General features: G+C 43.0%; 1 pseudogene; it reads right to left on the bottom strand.

Annotated features, from left to right (window-relative positions):
* The window catches only part of LOC139407953 (inactive N-acetylated-alpha-linked acidic dipeptidase-like protein 2), a 195,844-nt pseudogene that overhangs the window by 20,549 nt on the left and 152,646 nt on the right, over nt 1–22,649 (bottom strand).

The following is a 22,649-nucleotide window of genomic DNA, read 5'->3' as shown; positions in this document are numbered from 1 at the left end:
GAGTTAGCTAACACAACTTGCCATTGGAACACAGGAGTGATGGTTGCTGATAATGGGCCTCTGTAAGCCTGTGTACGTAGATATTCAATTTTAAAAAATCAGCCGTTTCCAGCTACAATAGTAATTTACAACATTAACAATGTCTACACTGTAGTTTTGATCAATTTGATGTTATTTTAATGGACAAAAGCACATTCTTTCTTTCAAAAACAAGGACATTTCTAAGTGACCCCAAACTTTCTCCACCTAAGTATGGTCTAGGCTAGTCTAGCCAGCAATAATGGCACACAAGGAAAAAAACAACACTGTCAGAAATCTTAAAGCAAATGATGTTGTCACGTCGTTGTTCAGTAATGACTGTACTTTGTCTAATGATCATGGTGCATTTCTTAATGAATTTGATGATGTGCTCTGACATTTTCTTCGCAAAATAGTGTTATTCTATCATTTATGTATTCAAGTAGAAAAAGTTTTCTTAAAAACAGACCATGTCAAATTCAGAAGTTTTAGATATAACCTTATGGCTGAACAGATGGACATTTTAGAGCCATAAAGGTTCAATCTGTGATTGCAGCCCCCTAAAAAAAACGGATTTACAAATATCTCAGTATTTTGATACGCTGCACTTTAGGTACCTTTTAAGGTGAGGACCTTATTAATAGGCTATTAAAGAAGAATTTAGTCCAAAACAGTTCTGAAAGGATATGTGCAAGAAATGCAGTCTATGGTCTAGATCTTCACAATAATGAATCATGGCCTGCAGGCCAAGTCCTCCATGGAAGATGAATTCACTAGCTTTAGATGGAGGGGAAACCACATTCAACAGGAAGAAGAAACAAACAAAAAATAATTGTGTGGTAGCCCATATGGGATTTGCCATCTACCCTAAACAGTAGTACAATAAAAAAAGAATGGTAATAGCTTCCAATTTATATTGACATATTTAGCCCATATCGGGATGCAATGTGCTGTAGCCCCGCAAGGAAGCAGCCCCAGTCTGTATGACACTATATATTTTCCATTGTTAATTTTTTGGCATGGTGTCATAATTATCTAAATGTCCTGGACTATAGGCAATATAATAACAAAGTCCAATGTTCAGCAATAATAAGTGTTCCTTTTATCCAACTGCGGGGGAGTCCTCATGAAGAGCATCATAGCATACCTGAATATTGAGCCAGACAAATTGGGGTTAGCCTAGATCTGTCGGCTTGTCCCCTTGTAAGTTGTGCTTGATGTGCTTCTCGAACTAGTATTGAGCCTCCTTGGTAGTGAAAACATGTGTTGTATTTTGTAAGGTCAATAGGAGTTTTGCTGGTTGGATAAAGCCACATCACGGGTTTAGCTTGCGTAGCTGAGATCTCACCTCATTGTAGGTCGCCCTCTGTTTCAGCAGTTTGGCACTCAGGTCTGGGTAGATGCTGATCCTCTTTTCTGCATATATCTGAGCCCCAAATTCTGCTGTTAGGCGAATAATTAGTTGTTTGACTTCAAAACTGTGGCTTCGCAAGATCATTCAACGAGATCCTTTGTGGCGAGGACCCATGCGGTGCGCAGTGTTTATCAACGGATTGGGATCCATCTTCTCCAACCCAAACAGTCCACAGAAAAGATTGCTCATGAAGGAAGTTGGGTTTCCCACTTCCACACCAGTTTCAAGTCCTGTGATCCGCACATTGAATTTATGGGAATGATTTTCAAATTATTTTACATTTTTAGGAGATTGATTTCCCCTTCCAGCTTAGTTCGCACTGTTTCCAGGTCATGGAGTCGCTTCTCTGTCACACAGGCCGCTGTCTCCACTTTAGTTGAGTGGAAGTGAGCAGTGCAAGAGATTAATTTACCGGTTATAATTGCAAGTCGAGGGCAGAGGTAATTTCCTCACGAACAATCTCTCAGATAGTAGCGGCCAACTCTTTCTGTTGTCGGATGTTGAGAGCCGCCATGTTCCCACAGGTGAATTGTGGACGGACATGCCAACTGCTGAAGCGAAATAGAGCTTCTAGTTGTTCCTTGTAATACAGTGAACATCCCACACCTTAGTATGGTTTTATATGTTGACATTTTTTTTTAAACAAGTTAGTAAATTCATAGTTATTTTGCAAAAGAAAGCAAAGCGTTTCAATGCATGCCACAAGAAGCGGTTATAAGACACGGTTATACTAACAGTATTGCACTTTTCATGTAGGCTACTTTTGGCCACTGATCAAGAAACAATATGGACTAAACATTCAAATCCTGTTGTTGCAGGATTATTTTGCTCTAACAATATTGGTCAAATTAAGATTCTACATATGTACACTGCATATGTGCCTATCGTTACAGTAAACATATTTACTGAGATTAATTGAAAACTCACTGATATGTTCATCTGTTTCAATGTTTTCCATTATTTACCTTTGAAACCAACTTGCTAAGGGGATTTTTGTGCTAAAAGTGAGGTGATATCTCATAAATTACAGCTGCGCCATCGAGAGCATCCTAACTGGTTGCATCAAAAATTGGTATGGCAACTGCTCAGCATTCGATTACAAGACGCTACAGAGGGTAGTGCATACGGCCCAGTATATAACTGGGGGCAAGCTTCCTGCCATCCAGGGCCTCTATACCAGGCAGTGTCAGAGGAATGCCCTAAAAATTGTCGAAGACTCCAGCCACCCTGGTCACAGAATGTTCTCCCTGCTACCACATCGCAAGCAGTACCGGAGCGCCAAGTTTAGGTCCAAATTAACAGTTCCTACCCCCAAGCCATTAGACTGCTAAATAATTTATTAAACAGCTATCCAGACTATTTGCATTGACCCCCTTTTTTACACTACTGCTACTTGCTTTTTATTATCTCTGTATAGTCACTTTACCTCTACTTACATGTATATATTACCTCCATTACCCCAACTAACCTGTACCACAGCACATTGACTCGGTACCGGTACCCCCTGCAAATAGCCTCATTATTGTTATTTTATTGTGTTACCTTTTTTCTTACATTATATTATTTAAATTTTGAAATGCTAATATTTTCTTTAAAAAAAAATCTGCATTGTTAGTTAAGGGCTTGTAAGTAAGGATTACAACTGTTGTATTCGGTACAAAATTTGACTTGATGTATCTTTACATTCATGCATTGACTGTCCAGCCCATTATCAGCCTCATCCTGTCACCTTTTTGCAAAAGATTAGGCATCAATCGATTTACGCTTATGTCAACTGGCCATGCTCCCAGCAGGCTATGCAGTGCCAGTTGGGAAAAATAAGCATCAACCAATTGACGTTTATGTCAACGCATTGCATTCAATGGGAAAATATGCATGTCAACCAATTGACGCAGACGTTAACATACATTGAATTCAATGGGAAAGGATGCATGTCAACCAATTTACGCTTAGGTCAATTCATTGCATTCAATAGTAAAATATGAGTGTCACAAAGTTTATGCTTATGTTAATACATCGCAGTCAATGTTAAAAGATGTGTCAACCAATTTTAAGTTTATGCCAATACATTTTCATTCAATGGGAAAAGATTAACCAATGATGCTTATGCCAATACATTGCATTCAATGGGCGGCTGGACGGACAAGCAAACAGGCAGACAGATAAACAGGATGACAGACAGACGCAGACAGAAAGACAGACCGTTTCAAATTGGTCTAAAAAAAATTGACAAATATCCTCTTCAGAATTCATTCTAACAATTATGTTAGTTCCTAGAACTGCAAGACCATTGTGTCCAATGGAGTTCAAAAATGCTTTGGGGGGTTTTCAGGGGACAAGAAAGCTAGGTTGAAGAAACCGTAACCCTGAAAACCAGATAATTCCGGTTTCTTCACATCCCGCAGAGGGTGAGGTTGAGGCTAGGTTTAAGGTTGAGCCAGGATGTGAACATGAAGCTAGAGTTAGGGTTTGAGTTAAGCCAGGAGTGGATATGAAGCTATGGTTGAGGCTAGGTTTAGGTTTGAGCTAGGATGTGAACATGAAACTAGAGTTAGGGTTAGGGCCTTAACCCTTGAAATAACCCTAATTAACAATTAATTAATTCGCCCCACCTCAAACCACATTGCAGAAAGGTCGGCCTCACATGAAGTGTGACCTATAGTTAATGTGTGTTTGAGTGACATAGGCAGAACGGTTGAGGCTAGAAACTAAATTCAGGTATGGGATCGTTCAACAGATGCTCCCTATGAACATAAGCTGACCGTGTGAAATTAACTCTTCATAGAGAAAACTTGGTCCCACAGAGAACAAGGCCTTTTTTTCCCATAGAAAAGCATTACCTACAGCCCTCACATAACCAGTACGCACCCATGGACTGCGATTTAGCTACTTAACCGTCCTCCCACAAAACCCATCGTGACCTTATACAGATGTCCTATGTTGAGGTTTAGCTTACTGTGGCAACAGGAAAGGCCTTATTTCATCCTCAACATGGTGCTTCATTCTTTCCCTGCAGTTATACAAAAACACTTTCTTCCATCCTCTGTAGAAAGGTCAATTTTTGAAACTCATAACCTGGTATATGACATTTTAAGTCAATTGAACCAAAAACATTTTTGACCTCCATTGGAAACAAAGGTCTTGCAGTTTTAGAAATAAGAGCCTTATTTGAATGAATTCTGATGAGCATATTGGGGAAAAAATGTGGGATTGACTTGAAACTATTTTTGTCTGTCTGCCTGCCTGTCTTTTCAGCATTTCCCATTGACCGGAATGTATATCCATAAGTGTGAATTGGTTGACAGTCATCTAGTTCCATTGACTGGAAATGTATTGACAAAAGCATCAATCCTGTGACACTCATCTTTTCCTATTTAATTGAATGTATTGATATAAGCGTTGACAGTGCGTGACACTCATCTTTTCTCATTGACTGCGATGTTTGACATAAGCATCAACCTTGTGACACTCATCTTTTCCAATTTAGTATATTGACATAGGTATTGGCACTGGTTGACTCACCTTTTCTCATTGACTGCAATGTTTTGACATAAGAATCAATCCTGTGACACTCATCTTTTCCAAAGTAATTTAATGTATTGACATAAGCGTTGGCAAATGTATTGACATAAGCTCCACACTGCTATACCGAGTAAAATATACACTGTGTGGCATTTGCATATCTGTTAATTCCTATTCCTCGTATGAAGGCTGAGGAAGACAAGCCAATTTGAAGCTTGATTTCACATTCAATGCTCATAGGTTTAACATTGGAATGGAGCTAAAAAGGGAAAGCTAGACACTGTGAACCAGGGAATGCCCTTATGAATATTAAGTCCAATCAAGTACAGTGCAACCCCAAATCCACTCTAGTGCATTTATCAGTCATAGGCAGGCACGCTCGCATGCACACACAGTGCAATATCAGGTTCCCTTCTTGTGCATTCATGAGTCATACACACAAACATGCACACGCATGCACGCACGCACACACACACACACACACACACACACACACACACACACACACACACACACACACACACACACACACACACACACACACACACACACACACACACACACACACACACACACACACACACACACACACACAAATGAATATCCATTGACAGGTTTCTAATGACCATGACTTGTCACAGCAGCAGATATAGCATTGTACGTATGCAGTTCTATAAGTTTGAGGAGGATGGTGAATGTCAGTGGATTTCCAAATGACTTATTTTTACACCTAAATCAAGACATTATCTCCACTCAATGGGCTTCAAGGCAAAGTGATGAAAATTACATATATGATGAATTATAAAAAACAGAAGACTGTGTGCTTCTACTATCAATTCGATCCGCAACTCCGACAGTGTGAAAGCTGTTTGGCCATTTGGGGTGAGGAAAATTATATTCCGTCACTAAATATCCAACAATGTTAAATCTCTATTATATATTTAATGTAGATATAACCCTTAGATAGAATAGTGTGAATTCGTGTACATGCACTATCCCATTTGAAAACGAATCCACTTATATCTGCAGAAGGCATTAATAAATCAAAGAGAAAGCTTTTAAAGCTTTAACCTCCATGCATTATGCAACTCCAACACATGCAAATGCAGTGCTTTGACACTCCATAGTAAGCATTGTTTAATTAAAAAGACAATTGGGCATAACAAAGCTTATAACCCACAGGTGTGAAGGTGTCCGACTGAATGTATATGGTCTTGCAATCACCTTCATGGAAGTAGTAAACCATTCACCTGGTATGAAATCCAGTTATCACTCACAAGTAAATACATGTTTAAACTGCAAATTGACAATATGTTCAGTGACTTATCATCCCAATCCTTGGCTGTGGTTAGTAGAGAAAAGAGTAGCTCGGAGGAGAGAGCCACACCGGGGGAAGAGGTGAGACACATTGTGCTGGCCATGAGTGACATTGCACGGAGGACGCATACCTCCCGGATAGTGATGGCAGCCATTTGTTCATTAAAGCCTGCAACATTGGTCCCATAGCAGCCGCATATTTAAATAAATATGCAAATGACTAAATTTCTATTCAAATGCTTCTTTTGACTTCAACAAGGTTTCTAAATAACCCAAGGGACACAATTCTTTCCATGTGAATAGACCCACCTGTCAACGACTTCAAATTAACATTTAAAAATGGTTTGAAGTTCCCCGTTCGGTGCTGCTATCTCAGAAATGGAGGAGGAGGAAGAGAGAGAAGAGAGGGAAAGTCAGCGTCACTTTAAAGGTTAATGCAATTATGAAATCATTACCCCCCCCTCTCCAAAAGCACAACAGTCAGCTAATAAAGAGAGTGGGGCTTTAATGCACACAGACATTTTTATGGCCTGCAGCAGTCATCATTTGGTGAACAGAGCTGGGAAATTCATCCAAACCAAACAACACAAATAAAACGGCAACTGAATCAAATGGGTGAGGAAATTGCTTTGCTACCAGGGCCTACAGCTTGGCAAAAGACATTACCTCTCATATAAATATTCAGGTGGCCGCAGCAGCCTTTGTTGTTCTTTTGTTATGTTTTGTTTTCTACCCAGTCATCAGTTCAGTTCATGGAAAGATTGTGCTCTTGAAATAAATGTCAAAACATGTCCCTTTAAAACTCGGGAAGAGTCTGAATGGGCACATATTCTGTGCATTTGGTTCAGGTACACTGTCTGTCTGTCACTGTGTGAGAGATATGCACTGCACACAACATGCCCTCAGAACACACCCAAGCCATTGATATCAAAGCACAAATACAACTCTCAGTGCAGGAATGAATTCCATGCCACTGTAATGTAAAGCAGCTCCGGATTACCTGCTGTAGATATCTAAGCAAACACAATTTGCTTGGTGGGTCTTGGCAGATATGTCTCAATTTCCCTCCCTACACATGCTCCCCCTGTGTGAGTAACCGCAGCTTTCGCATTCAGAGGGGAACTGAGAAACAGCATGTTTCAAAAGACAGTGCTTTGATTTACTTTGCCTGTCCCAGCAGGCATGTGACAATACAGCACAGAGAACAACACTAAGGATTTCTCAAATAAAAAAAACAAGATGGCTGATATGCCAAATAATGAACAAAGGAATCAAAGCAAAAATAGACTGGAGAAAATAGACTGTAATACTAATAACTGTACTGCAATGGCACTATGTACAACTATATACCAAACATTAGGAACACCTATCCAATATTGCCCTCAGAACAGCCTCAATTAGTCGGCGTCATGGAGTCTACAAGGTGTCGAAAGCATTCCACAGCGATGCTGGCCCATGTTGACCCCAATGCAAGTTTGCTGGATGTCCTTTGGGTGGTGAATCATTCTTGATACACAAAGGAAACTGTTGAGCGTGAAACTCAGCAGCGTTGCAGTTCTTGACACAAACTGGTGCACCTGGCACCTTCTACCATACCCCATTCAAAGGAACTTAAATATTTTGTCTTGCCCATTCAAACTCTGAATGGCACACATACACAATCCATGTCTCAAGGTTTAAAAATCCTTATTTTACTGTCTCCTCCCCTTCATCTACACTGGTTGAAGTGGATTTAACAAGTGAGATCAATTTGGGGTTGCAGGTAGCCTAGTGGTTAGAGCATTGGACTAGTAATCAAAAGGTACAAGTCTGTCGTTCTGCTCCTGAACAAGGTAGTTAACCCACTGTTCCTAGGTTGTCATTGAAAATAAGAATTTGGTCTTAACTGACTTGCCTAGTAAAATAACATTTAAAAAAATAAGGGTTCACAGCATTCACCTGGTCAGTCTATGTAATGGAAAACTCTTTTGTATAAGCACTATATATATTTTTTCATGGTAGCATCCCTCCCTATTCATATATAGATATATCCTCTCTATAAATTGTAAATCCCCACTGTAAATCAGTTGATACTCCAGAGTTCTGTTTTCTGTTTACTGTATTTATATTGCATATTCTGTATGTTGTGTTATGGAGAGTGAATGAGGACCCAAAAGCGAACTAACTTAAACAGAGCTTCTTTAATAACCAAACATAGGTAGGCTCAGATAGACCGGCAGATTCCGACAGGACAGGACAAGGTTACAGCAAACATGACGATAGTCTGGCTCAGGCATGAAACACAACAAACAAGAATCCGACAAGGACAGGAACAGAAACAGAGAGAGATATAGGGACCTAATCAGAGGGAAAAAGGGAACAGGTGGGAAACGGGGTGAATGGGTAGTCAGAGGAGACAAGGAACAGCTGGGGGAAAGCGGGGGAGAAAAGGTAACCTAACAACGACCAGCAGAGGGAGACAGGGTGAAGGGAAAGGTCAGAGACAAGACACAACATGACAGTACATGACAGTACCCCCCCACTCACCGAGCGCCTCCTGGCGCACTCGAGGAGGAAACCTGGCGGCAACGGAGGAAATCCTCGATCAGCGCACGGTCCAGCACGTCCCGAGAGGGAACCCAACTCCTCTCCTCAGGACCGTACCCCTCCCAATCTACGAGGTACTGGTGACCACGGCCCCGAGGACGCATGTCCAAAATTCTACGGACCCTGTAGATGGGTGCGCCCTCGACAAGGATGGGGGGGGGGGGGGGAAGACGAGCGGGGGCGCGAAGGACGGGCTTGATGCAGGAGACATGGAAGACCGGGTGGACGCGACGAAGGTATCGCGGAAGAAGAAGTCGAACTGCGACAGGATTAATGACCCGAGAAATACGGAACGGACCAATGAACCGCGGGGTCAACTTGCGAGAAGCCGTCTTAAGGGGAAGGTTCTGAGTGGAGAGCCAAACTCTCTGACCGCGACAATATCTAGGACTCTTAGTTCTACGCTTATTAGCAGCCCTCACAGTCTGCGTCCTATAACGGCAAAGTGCAGACCTGACCCTCTTCCAGGTGCGCTCGCAACGTTGGACAAAAGCCTGAGCGGAGGGGACGCTGGACTCGGCGAACTGAGATGAGAACAGCGGAGGCTGGTACCCGAGGCTACTCTGAAAAGGAGATAGCCCGGTCGCAGACGAAGGAAGCGAGTTGTGGGCGTATTCTGCCCAGGGGAGCTGTTCTGACCAAGACGCAGGGTTACGAAAAGAAAGACTGCGTAAGATGCGACCAATAGTCTGATTGGCCCGTTCTGCTTGACCGTTAGACTGGGGGTGAAAGCCGGAAGAGAGACTGACGGAAGCCCCAATCAAACGGCAAAACTCCCTCCAAAATTGAGACGTGAATTGCGGACCTCTGTCCGAAACGACGTCTGACGGAAGGCCATGAATTCTGAAAACATTCTCGATGATGATTTGTGCCGTCTCTTTAGCAGAAGGAAGCTTAGCAAGGGGAATGAAATGAGCCGCCTTAGAGAACCTATCGACAACCGTAAGAATAACAGTCTTCCCCGCTGACGAAGGCAGTCCGGTGACAAAATCTAAGGCGATGTGAGACCACGGTCGAGAGGGAATAGGAAGCGGCCTGAGACGGCCGGCAGGAGGAGAGTTACCGGACTTAGTCTGCGCGCAGACCGAACAAGCAGCCACGAAACGACGCGTGTCATGCTCCCGGGTGGGCCACCAAAAACGCTGGCGAATGGAAGCAAGCGTACCCCGAACGCCAGGGTGGCCGGCTAACTTGGCAGAGTGAGCCCACTGAAGAACGGCCAGACGAGTAGGAACGGGAACGAAAAGAAGGTTCCTAGGACAAGCGCGCGGCGACGGAGTGTGAGTGAGCGCTTGTTTTACCTGCCTCTCAATTCCCCAGACAGTCAACCCGACAACACGCCCCTCAGGGAGAATCCCCTCGGGGTCAGTGGAGGCTACTGAAGAACTGAAGAGACGAGACAAAGCATCAGGCTTGGTGTTCTTAGAGCCCGGACGATAAGAAATCACGAACTCGAAACGAGCGAAAAACAGCGCCCAACGCGCCTGACGCGCATTAAGTCGTTTGGCAGAACGGATGTACTCAAGGTTCCTATGGTCAGTCCAAACGACAAAAGGAACGGTCGCCCCCTCCAACCACTGTCGCCATTCGCCTAGGGCTAACCGGATGGCGAGCAGTTCGCGGTTACCCACATCATAGTTACGTTCCGACGGCGACAGGCGATGAGAAAAATACGCGCATGGGTGGACCTTGTCGTCAGAGAGGGAGCGCTGAGAAAGGATGGCTCCCACGCCCACCTCTGACGCGTCAACCTCGACAACGAACTGTCTAGAGACGTCAGGTGTAACAAGGATAGGAGCGGATGTAAAACGATTCTTGAGGAGATCAAAAGCTCCCTGGGCGGAAACGGACCACTTAAAGCACGTCTTGACAGAAGTAAGGGCTGTGAGAGGAGCTGCCACCTGACCGAAATTACGGATGAAACGACGATAGAAGTTCGCGAAGCCGAGAAAGCGCTGCAGCTCGACGCGTGACTTAGGGACGGGCCAATCAATGACAGCTTGGACCTTAGCGGGATCCATCTTAATGCCTTCAGCGGAAATAACAGAACCGAGAAATGTGACGGAGGAGGCATGAAAAGTGCACTTCTCAGCCTTCACAAAAAGACAATTCTCTAAAAGGCGCTGGAGGACACGTCGAACGTGCTGAACATGAATCTGGAGTGACGGTGAAAAAATCAGGATATCGTCAAGGTAAACGAAAACAAAGATGTTCAGCATGTCTCTCAGGACATCATTGACTAATGCCTGAAAGACAGCTGGAGCGTTAGCGAGGCCGAAAGGAAGAACCCGGTATTCAAAGTGCCCTAACGGAGTGTTAAACGCCGTCTTCCACTCGTCCCCCTCCCTGATGCGCACGAGATGGTAAGCGTTACGAAGGTCCAACTTAGTGAAAAATCTGGCTCCCTGCAGGATCTCGAAGGCTGAAGACATAAGAGGAAGCGGATAACGATTCTTCACTGTTATGTCATTCAGCCCTCGATAATCTATGCAGGGGCGCAGAGACCCGTCCTTCTTCTTGACAAAAAAAAACCCCGCTCCGGCGGGAGAGGAGGAGGGGACTATGGTACCGGCGTCAAGAGCTACAGACAAATAATCTTCGAGAGCCTTACGTTCGGGAGCCGACAGAGAGTATAGTCTACCCCGGGGGGGGGTGGTTCCCGGAAGGAGATCAATACTACAATCATACGACCGGTGTGGAGGAAGAGAGGTGGCCCTGGACCGACTGAACACCGTGCGCAGATCGTGATATTCCTCCGGCACCCCTGTCAAATCACCAGGCTCCTCCTGTGAAGAAGAGACAGAGGAAACAGGAGGGATAGCAGACATTAAACATTTCACATGACAAGAGACGTTCCAGGAGAGGATAGAATTACTAGACCAATTAATGGAAGGATTATGACAAACTAGCCAGGGATGGCCCAAAACAACAGGTGTAAAAGGTGAACGAAAAATTAAAAAAGAAATGGTTTCACTATGATTACCAGAAACAGTGAGGGTTAAAGGTAGCGTCTCACGCTGAATCCTGGGGAGAGGACTACCATCCAGGGCGAACAAGGCCGTGGGCTCCTTTAACTGTCTGAGAGGAATGTCATGTTCCCGAGCCCAGGTCTCGTCCATAAAACAGCCCTCCGCCCCAGAGTCTATTAAGGCACTGCAGGAAGCTGACGAACCGGTCCAGCGTAGATGGACCGACAAGGTAGTGCAGGATCTTGAAGGAGAGACAGGAGTAGTAGCGCTCACCAGTAGCCCTCCGCTTACTGACGAGCTCTGGCCTTTTACTGGACATGAAGTGACAAAATGACCAGCGGAACCGCAATAGAGACAGAGGCGGTTGGTGATTCTCCGTTCCCTCTCCTTAGTCGAGATGCGGATACCTCCCAGCTGCATGGGCTCAGCACCCGAGCCGGCAGAGGAAGATGGTAGTGATGCGGAGAGGGGGGCGACGGAGAGCGCGAGCTCCTTTCCACGAGCTCGGTGACGAAGATCAACCCGTCGCTCAATGCGAATAGCGAGTTCAATCAAGGAATCCACGCTGGAAGGAACCTCCCGGGAGAGAATCTCATCCTTTACCTCTGCGCGGAGACCCTCCAGAAGACGAGCGAGCAAGGCCGGCTCGTTCCAGCCACTGGAGACAGCAAGAGTGCGAAACTCAATAGAGTAGTCTGTTATGGATCGATTGCCTTGACATAGGGAAGACAGGGCCCTGGAAGCCTCCTCCCCAAAAACAGATCGATCAAAAACCCGTATCATCTCCTCCTTAAAGTCCTGATACTGGTTAGTACACTCAGCCCTTGCCTCCCAGATTGCCGTGCCCCACTCACGAGCCCGTCCAATAAGGAGAGATATGACGTAGGCGACACGAGCAGTGCTCCTGGAGTAAGTGTTGGGCTGGAGAGAAAACACAATATCACACTGGGTGAGGAACGAGCGGCATTCAGTGGGCTCCCCAGAGTAACACGGCGGGTTATTGATTCTGGGCTCCGGAGATTCGAAAGCCCTGGAAGTGGCCGGTGGATCGAGGCGGAGATGGTGAACCTGTTCTGTGAGGTTGGAGACTTGGGTGGCCAGGGTCTCAACGGCATGTCGAGCAGCAGACACTTCCTGCTCGTGTCTGCCTAGCATCGCTCCCTGGATCCCGACGGCTGAGTGGAGAGGATCCGAAGTCGCTGGGTCCATTCTTGGTCGGATTCTTCTGTTATGGAGAGTGAATGAGGACCCAAAAGCGAACTAACTTAAACAGAGCTTCTTTAATAACCAAACATAGGTAGGCTCAGATAGACCGGCAGATTCCGACAGGACAGGACAAGGTTACAGCAAACATGACGATAGTCTGGCTCAGGCATGAAACACAACAAACAAGAATCCGACAAGGACAGGAACAGAAACAGAGAGAGATATAGGGACCTAATCAGAGGGAAAAAGGGAACAGGTGGGAAACGGGGTGAATGGGTAGTCAGAGGAGACAAGGAACAGCTGGGGGAAAGCGGGGGAGAAAAGGTAACCTAACAACGACCAGCAGAGGGAGACAGGGTGAAGGGAAAGGTCAGAGACAAGACACAACATGACAGTACATGACATGTTGACTGTAATCTAGGTGTCTCTATTCTGTTTGTACATTGTCTATTGCTGGCAGCACCTATTCACTAAGTCAAATTCAGGGTATGTCAATGTACTTGGTAAATAAAGTGATTCTGATATTTTAAATGGTTTATAAACTTAAAACTAAATTGTCTCAACATGTTTATTGAACTGTATATATTTTAGGAAGACAGTATGGCTGTAAGAATTAATAGAGTCCTCTCTCCCATATCTCCTGCTCATCTTCCAGTCCAGTGGGTGCACTGGGATGCAGCAACCAGTGGTACTGGTGAGAGTGCAGACATCCAACATCTGGCCAGACATCTGTTAGCGACCTCATCTGTGTCCTGCCACCTTGCTACCCAGGCCCTTAGCAGTACAAAGGTACTTTAGCAGTAATGACGCATCCCCAACCAGCAGCCAGCCAGGGCAGGCAGACCAGGAGGCTGAGGCCAGACAGAGAGGGAGACAGGGAGGACCACAGTCATGGGGTGAGGTTTTAACTACAGTAGAACAGGACCATGGAAAGCGACACAGGCTACTGAAACTCAGAATTAACTGAGTAAAGAAACTATTCTGTATTATCTTGTCAACAATCATATTGTGATTATGCAGCTACGAGGCAAAGACAAGGCAGAGAAGAAGCTGTGTATGCTCTTAATGGCATTGTAATGCTTATTGAATTAATTATTATCTTCTCAGGTTTCTGAGAGGGGTATTTAATGAGCGAATCCAAGTCATATGAGGCCTTTGCTAGCTGCAGGAGTTAAACACTGGAGTCGTTACAATCGATAATGATATGAGACATTAAAGACAGGTTGGTGTTTAATGATAAGCCACATGCTGGTCGGAGTGCTAGACATCTGAAGTGATTACTAAAGATGATGACACAAACAGCAGGAGGCCCCCCAGCGACAGGCTGAAGTGAGAGTGATAATAGAGACTGTAGTGAATTTACCTCGCACCAACACTAACACGGCAGCCATCTCTTTTTCATATGATATGAGACAGGTAAGGAAGTTTAAAGAGCCTCTGCTTTATGTATCAGTAACACAGGTTTAGGTTGCAAGACACTGAGCCTCTATGTGTAATGCACAGATCCAAGAACTGCAGTATTAGCATTATGTTTGTATCAATTTCTGAGGGATTTGTAACAGATATCTTAGATTCTGTTATTGTTTACTTGGACATTCTCTTGGCTTTGCAGTTTCAGCTTCCACTGTTACTGTAAATCCTAGACCTCAATGTCAAGTCATTATCTGCAAACAAACAAAGCAACTTTTGAATCTCTTACCTATTCAAACTCTCTCAGGTTGTGTCCACCCGGACACACACACAAGCATGCACACATACACACACACACACACACACACACACACACACACACACACACACACACACACACACACACACACACACACACACACACACACAGTATATATTATCAACACAGAGGGCCTCTGAGAACTTTGTGCGTCCATTAGACTTTCAAATTCGGTGCAAAATGCCTCAGCATCTAAAGAGGAAGCAGAAGAGGGGGGGAATGCAGAGCTCCTATTAAAATGAGAAGGATGTACTGTGTAGAGGCTAGGGTGTTCTGTGGTCACGACCGATCCTGGATCATCTTCAGAGACAGGGTACAGTACACTCACCAACACTGGGCTATCCAGGGGTAGAGGAGTCCACCCGGGGATTCAGGTTGACCCCAAATGCCTTGTGCCACAGACTCTGGTCACTGGGGCTATCACAGGGATCCATGTAGAGGAGTACACCCCCAAAACCCATATCTGCCAGGAGGGAACCTGTGGAAAGAAATACACACAGCAGTCTTACAAAGCGGTTTGATTGTACAATATACAGAGGCAATCATTGAGAGAAACAGATTTAAAGTCAAATGCCGAAAAAGACAGACAATTATACGTCCACACAGGCTACCCCATTTCCTTAGCATCTCAATACTGCATAGCATGGACACCAAGATACTATAGTTTTGACAGATACAGACATACATTTCCATGCACATCAATGTGGACAGTGACCTAGAGATGGAGCCATAGCCCTGAAATGGATTGATAAGATTGTCAAAGAACCAGGATGCTGGAGAAGAGTGGAGGGTTACTTAGAGGGATTGACATGGAGCAGGTATGTAGACATGTGGATTAAACCTAAGGTCATCTGTGACATTTGAAGCACAGAAGGAATAACAGTGTAACATCCAGAATAAAATATTCACTAGGATACACACACACATGCACACACACCACATGACACATCATGCAACACACATACACTCACGTATGCAAGACTATGCCAGAGGTGCAGAGCATGGGGTGAGGGCTGCATATTTAGGCCAAATCTCAGTCTCAACTTCACATTGATTAGAATAAACTACAGCACACAGTTTGATAACAGCATAGGCAACACACAATGTAAATGGCACGTTTACTGTTTAAATGTGCACAGTGTTTAAAATCTGTTATCTTGTTATATCCTAATTGAAGATTGTCCCTTTAACCCTTTGAATGGGTCACATACACAGTCACAGAGTGTGCCCATATGTATCCCATATATAGTAGGTAAGAGGTATAGGAAAGCTGAAGGGTAGTTTAGACCACAGGAAGCTGCTGAGGGGAGAACGACACATAATAACAGCCGGAACAGAGCATATGGAATGGCATCAAACACCTGAAACCATTTGTTTGATTTATTTGATACCATTCTGCTCCAGTCATTACCATGAGCCTGTTCTCCCCAATTAAGTTGCCACCAACCTCATGTTGTTTATACAACCAGTACAGGTGCTACTGACCCACTGTGTCCCTTTTTATCAGGCCATTTAGAAAGCCCTGGCTCTGTGGAGGACCTATCTGTCTACAGACATGTGCTCAGCGATACTTGTAGCTTACAAAAAGACTACAAGTCGTCTGCTACTAGGGAAATGTTAGCAGGAAAAACGACCTAGTTCCTGACATATATTACTGTCACTTTCTGAATGGATCTGGATACATTGACTTGTGGCGGTTGAGAAATCAGTGAGAGAATAATGTTTGAAATCATTGATGGCATTGTAATACCTGCTCGAGCTCCTAACAGTTGCCATAGATCACAGGCCTCTGGCTAACTGGCAATAATCTCTAACATCTTGAGAAGAGAGAGAAATCAGGTAGTGCTGCTTTGGGAACATGACAACCTGATGAGGGCATGTGTGGCTGATAAAAAACGTTTTAATTGCAGAATGAGTGCCTTTGTATTTATTACTACGGATGGTTCAAAGACAAGTGAGTCTATGATGCAATGTCGTCATTAGAAGTTTGCTAAAAATGTAAATAATTCTAGAGACCATCCATAGCCATTATTTTGTATCCACCACCTGTATGAGAAGGAGCATGATATTTGACATACTAATAAACTCATCTGAAGAAAAGTGTGCATGCTAATAACTTTTTGTTGAAAAGTGTATTTCCTCAAAAGCAACATATTTTGATGAAAACATCATAGGGTTGACATTCAAAGACAAGTTACCATAAGAATACGTAATGGAAGAAAACATACACAGTACATGATTAGTCCCTACATTATTACTATATGAACAAATGCATATGGATTGGATCCCTTGATACTATTTAAACTTGTAAAGCATTCTTTAACCACATATTTCAAAGCTCTGCACATTGTCTGTAATTGCTCTCATTGACACAAAAGAACAAATTGAGAGTACATTTATCATTCACCTGTCTGCCTGTCTCATTAACATTTTAAATAAGGACAATTTTAGTGCAGCACTCTGCATCACTTTTCAATCTGAACATTAGTACTCCCTCTCCATCATTCACCAGAACCACAAATTAACAGACATCAACATCTATTAGTCCATGTACCTTTAAAATAGAAAGGACCACTTCAATTATGTCTGCCAATTTTTTTGTTTGAGAGTGACATTGGGAGGAAAAGGACCATAACGCCAAGCGCGGAATCCTCACAATCCTCTCAGTCTTGTTACAAATGTCCTTTAGATATGATGCCCTGAGGGCACTGGACATATAAGAACATTGCCATACAGTGTGCTATAACACCAGATTCTGCAGTCTTCACAATCTAACCACATCTGTGGGAGAGAAAAAGGTTTTGGCATTCGTAGACAGGATTCATCCATGTTCAATCATTTGGCGCTGAATGCCTGGGGCTAATGAGAGAGAAGCAGCCATTGAATGATAAAACAGCCTGGTCAGTGTGGGTCATGTTGACCAGTGGGGTTCCTATGGCTTTCACTTTGATGCACCATAATCACATCCGGGACATGAGGCTTAGATATACAGTCGTATGAAAGAGTTTGGGCACCCTGACAATTTTCATGATTTCCATTTGTAAATAATTGGGTGTTTGGATCAGCAATTTCATTTTGATCTATCAAATAACTGATGGACACAGTAATATTTCAGTAGTGAAATGAGGTTTATTGGATTAACAGAAAATGTGCAATATGCATCAAAACAAAATCAGACAGGTGCATAAATTTGGGCACCCCAATAGAAAAATCACATCAATATTTAATAGAGCCTCCTTTTGCTAAAATAACAGCCTCTAGACGCTTCCCATAGCCTCTAATGAGTGTCTGGTTTCTGGATGTAGGTATTTTGGACCATTCCCCCTTACAAAACATCTCCAGTTCAGTTAGGTTTGATGGTTGCCGAGCATGGACAGCCCGCTTCAAATCATCCCACAGATTCTCAATGATATTCAGGTCTGGGGACTGGGATGGCCATTCCAGAATATTGTACTTGTTCCTCTGCATAAATGCCCGGGTAGATTTTGAGCAGTGTTTTGGGTCGTTGTCTTTGAAATATCCAGCCCCGGCATAACTTTAACTTTGTGATTGATTTTTCAACATTATTCCCAAGAATCTGCTGATATTGAGTGGAATCCATGCGACCCTCAACTTTAACAAGATTCCAATACCGGCACTGGCCACACAGCCCCACAGCATGATCGAACCCACAGCATGATGGAACCCCCACCAAATTTTACTGTGGGTAGCAAGTGTTTTTCTTGGAACGCTGTGTTCTTTTGCCGCCATGCATAATGTCCCTTGTTATGACCAAATAACTCAATCTTTGTTTCATCAGTCCACAGCACCTTATTCCAAAATGAAGCTGGCTTATCCAAATGTGCGTTTGTATACCTCAAGCGACTCTGTTTGTGGCGTGTGTGCAGAAAAGGCTTCTTTCGCATCACTCTCCCATACAGCTTCTCCTTGTGCAAAGTGCGCTGAATTGTTGAACGATGCACAGTGACACCATCTGCAGCAAGATGATGTTGTAGGTCTTTGGAGGTGGTCTGTGGGCTGTTTTTGACCGTTCTCACCATCCTTCGCCTTTGCATCTCCAATATTTTACTTGGCCTAGCACTTCTGGACTTAACAAGAACTGTGCTTGTGGTCTTCCATTTCTTCACAGTGGACACTGACAGCTTAAATCTCAGCGATAGCTTTTTGTAGCCTTCCTCTAAATCATAATGTTGAACAATCTTTGTTTTCAGGTCATTTGAGAGTTGTTTTGAGGCCCCCATGTTTTTTATTGTTGTAGTATCATCTTTCACATGTACTAGAATAGCCACACAGTCAGATAGGATGCTGGAGATAAGTTTGATGGATAACACAAGAGGGCAACTGTAGGTGTGCAAAGATTCAGACTGATAACTTCAGGAATGGGTGAGCTACATGACATTTAGCATGAAGTCACCCAGGTGTCCCACACAAGTTGCCCAAATGTACCCAAGTGGCCGAATTGGTGAAATGACCTATAACTATATACAGCAGTGCAAATAACTATATACAACATATCAAAAAGCAATTCTAACACACACACACAATTATTTTTTATTTTTTTAATATTAGAAAATAAATATTACAAAAAAAACAGTACACCCCTTGGAAGTCCTCGTCATAATATTTTGCTGCCTGTGCCATGTCCCATAGCAGTCTCTTTCTGATGTAAAGCAGAGGCAAACTGAACAAGTGGTGCATTTCATGCGACACAGAACACAACGACGCCTCAATGCTGTGCCCTTTTGGCCCTGAGGCACAGTCATGCCTGCAGTAATGAACTGTGGCATATGAACACCACTGGGGGCACAGGTAGAGCGGGCAGCTTGGTACCAGGGGCTCCCAGTCGGAGTCGCTATCACTGTGAAAGAAAACATTTAAAAAATATTTGTATTGTATGAGCCTTTTATCATCACATAAAATAAACAGATATGTATTGTATAGAGCAGAGGGAACAGTCACTAAGGTGAAGTGCTGTTCCATTCAACTCCGGTCATTGTTGTATATACACACACACACACACCCAAACAAACCAACACACACACACACAAACAAACCACACATTTCATTGCAAAAATAAAAAAATAAAAAAATAATAATAATTTTATATATATAATATATATATATTTTTTATATTTCATAAAGGCATTAGCACTTACCCGTCCAGAAGTACGTCCTGTCCTTGCAGAAACAGCTCCTCAGTTCGTTTGAATCATAACACTCCAAGATTCCTCAAACAAAAAATCTGTCTCACTTTCACTTTTACTTTAGAGTTTGACTTCGCTTTACATGATTTATTCGCCATGATATCTTCAATGAAATCGTTGAAACTACAACTTTCCGAAATACAGCTGCGCGTAAAAAGCAACTCCTCTGATCGTCAAGGTGAGAATGGAGTTCCCTGCGCATGCAATTACAAACAAAGAATTGTGGTCCAACCCCAAACCATTACATACTGGCGTTTACCTCAGCTCATTGGCTATCTACCCAGCTAGATGTCAAGAAGATCAGTGGTCATTGGGCAGAAATATAGTCAATCAATGAAGCTTCGCTAAAATTATTGGTGCGTAAGGTAGTAATTTATCGTTGTCTTCAAATCAGCTCACTTCGGTCAATACTCCCCGCAAAAAAACAATGATGTTTGGCTGTGTTGCAAACATCCAGAGGAATGCACTGAAACCCACCATGACTAGCTAAACAATTGTTTACAGGGGGGAATCACGTCGAATGCTCCGTAAAAAATCGATAGAGATGGAATTCACGGCACAAACGATTTACAAAATGTTTCGATTTAGGCTATAAAAATGGATTTTATCAAAGAAAAAGGCACTTCATTTGATCACTGGGAGCCTCAGGAAGAGAAATAAGAGCAAGATATCAGAATGTAAGTCATAATTTTACCTTCAGATGTGAATGTGTAAAAACTGTCATGGTGGAAAATGTTTCTGTTGTTGATTGCTCTTCTCAAACAAAAGCATGGGATTTATTCTCTGTAATAGCTATTTTAAATTGGAAAACGTCGTTTGATTACCAAGATTCTAATCTTTTGAAGGGTGTAGGACACTTGCATTTTCAAGAATGTTTAATGTTACAAGGTTGTATTTTTAGTTGTCACTCTGAAATTTCCCCTGATGTAGGTCCCTGTACGGGGATCGCAGCCATAACAGGTTTTAAATACCTTTTCTCATGATTGGATGCACTTGTCTATGAAGTTTAAGGCTTAATGAGCTCACCAAACCAATTGTGTGTTCCAATTCATCAGTGCTAAGTAGTTACAGGCATTCAAATCAACAGAATGGCAAGGGTGCCCACATTTTTGCATAGCCTATTTTTCACATCTGATTTAATTTCATACAACTTAATATTGCTACACTAAAAATATTTGTCTGGACAATACCCCAGTACTCAGCTTTAATTAGAAAATGAATGGCATGCCACTGTGATCATTTTCTGTGATGACAGAGTAAATTATTATGCAGCCTCAGAGGGGTGCCCAAACTTTTTCATATGACTGTATCTGTCCCTTACATGACAGGGAAAAGGGGTGGTGGGCTAGCGATACCATTGGGGCATCTGCCATTGACATCAATCTGTGTCACCTATAATAGTACATTGAAAGCTTGATAGTGACGCTAGTGTTTATTCATTTAAGATATCCAAATATTATAGCTGTTAATAAAACTACCCATCCCGGATTCGGGAGAATTGTCATCATCTACACTAATTAGCATAGCGCAACGGTCAAAAGATATTACTAGAAAATATTCATATTCATGAAATCACAAGTAAAATATAATGAAACACAGCTTAGCCTTTTGTTAATCACCCTGTCATCTCAGATTTTGAAATGATGCGTTACAGCCAAAGCAAGACAAGCGTTTGTGTAAGTTTATCGATAGCCTAGCATAGCATTATGTCCAGCTAGCAGCAGGAAGCTTGGTCACGAAAATCAGAAAAGCAATCAAATTAAATCGTTTACCTTTGATGAGCTTCGGATGTTTTCACTCACGAGACTCCCAGTTAGACAGCAAATGTTCCTTTTGTTCCATAAAGATTATTTTTATAGCCATAATACCTCCGTTTCATGTCCACGTTTTGTTGAGAAATCCACTGGAAATTGCGGTCACGACAACGCCGAAAAAAACTCCAAATTAGATCCATAATATCGACAGAAACATGGCAAACGTTTTTTATAATCAATCCTCAAGGTGTTTTTCAAATATCTATTCGATAATATATCAACAGGGACAATTGGCTTTTCAGTAGGAGCGAGAGGAACAATGGCCGCCTTTGTCTATTACGCACAAATCACTCTGAGAGCCACCACCTGACCACTGACGCAATGTTATTGCTCATGCTCATTTTTCAAAATAAAAGCCTGAAACTTTGTCTAGTGGCTGTACACACCTTAGGGAAGCCATAGAAAAAGGAATCTGGTTGATATCCCTTTCAATGGGCAATAGGGATGCATAGGAACAAAGGGGTTTCAAAATAAGAGTCACTTCTTGATTGGATTTTTCTCAGGCTTTCGCCTGCAAAATCAGTTCTGTTATACTCACAGACAATATTTTTACAGTTTTGGAATCTTTAGTGTTTTCTATCCTAAGCTGTTAATTATATGCATATTCTAGCATCTGGTCCTGAGAAATAGCCCGTTTACTTTGGGAACGTTATTTTTCCAAAAATTAAAATAGTGCCCCCTAGTTTCAAGAGGTTAAGTTGCGTTATGATTATCTAATAGGGTGTGTATAGATTGGAACCTTACGGAGTATAGGTGTGCAGTTACATGTATAATCCTTCCCTAACAATTCATGCCTCATTGTGTCGTTAGAATTCAAAGACACAAACATTGCTATAACTTATATCTGATTTTGACAAAAAGTAGAGGCTT

Source organism: Oncorhynchus clarkii, chromosome 4 (genome assembly GCF_045791955.1).
Source record: "Oncorhynchus clarkii lewisi isolate Uvic-CL-2024 chromosome 4, UVic_Ocla_1.0, whole genome shotgun sequence".
Lineage (NCBI taxonomy): Eukaryota > Metazoa > Chordata > Actinopteri > Salmoniformes > Salmonidae > Oncorhynchus > Oncorhynchus clarkii.
This window is presented reverse-complemented; position numbering and strand designations above follow the sequence as displayed.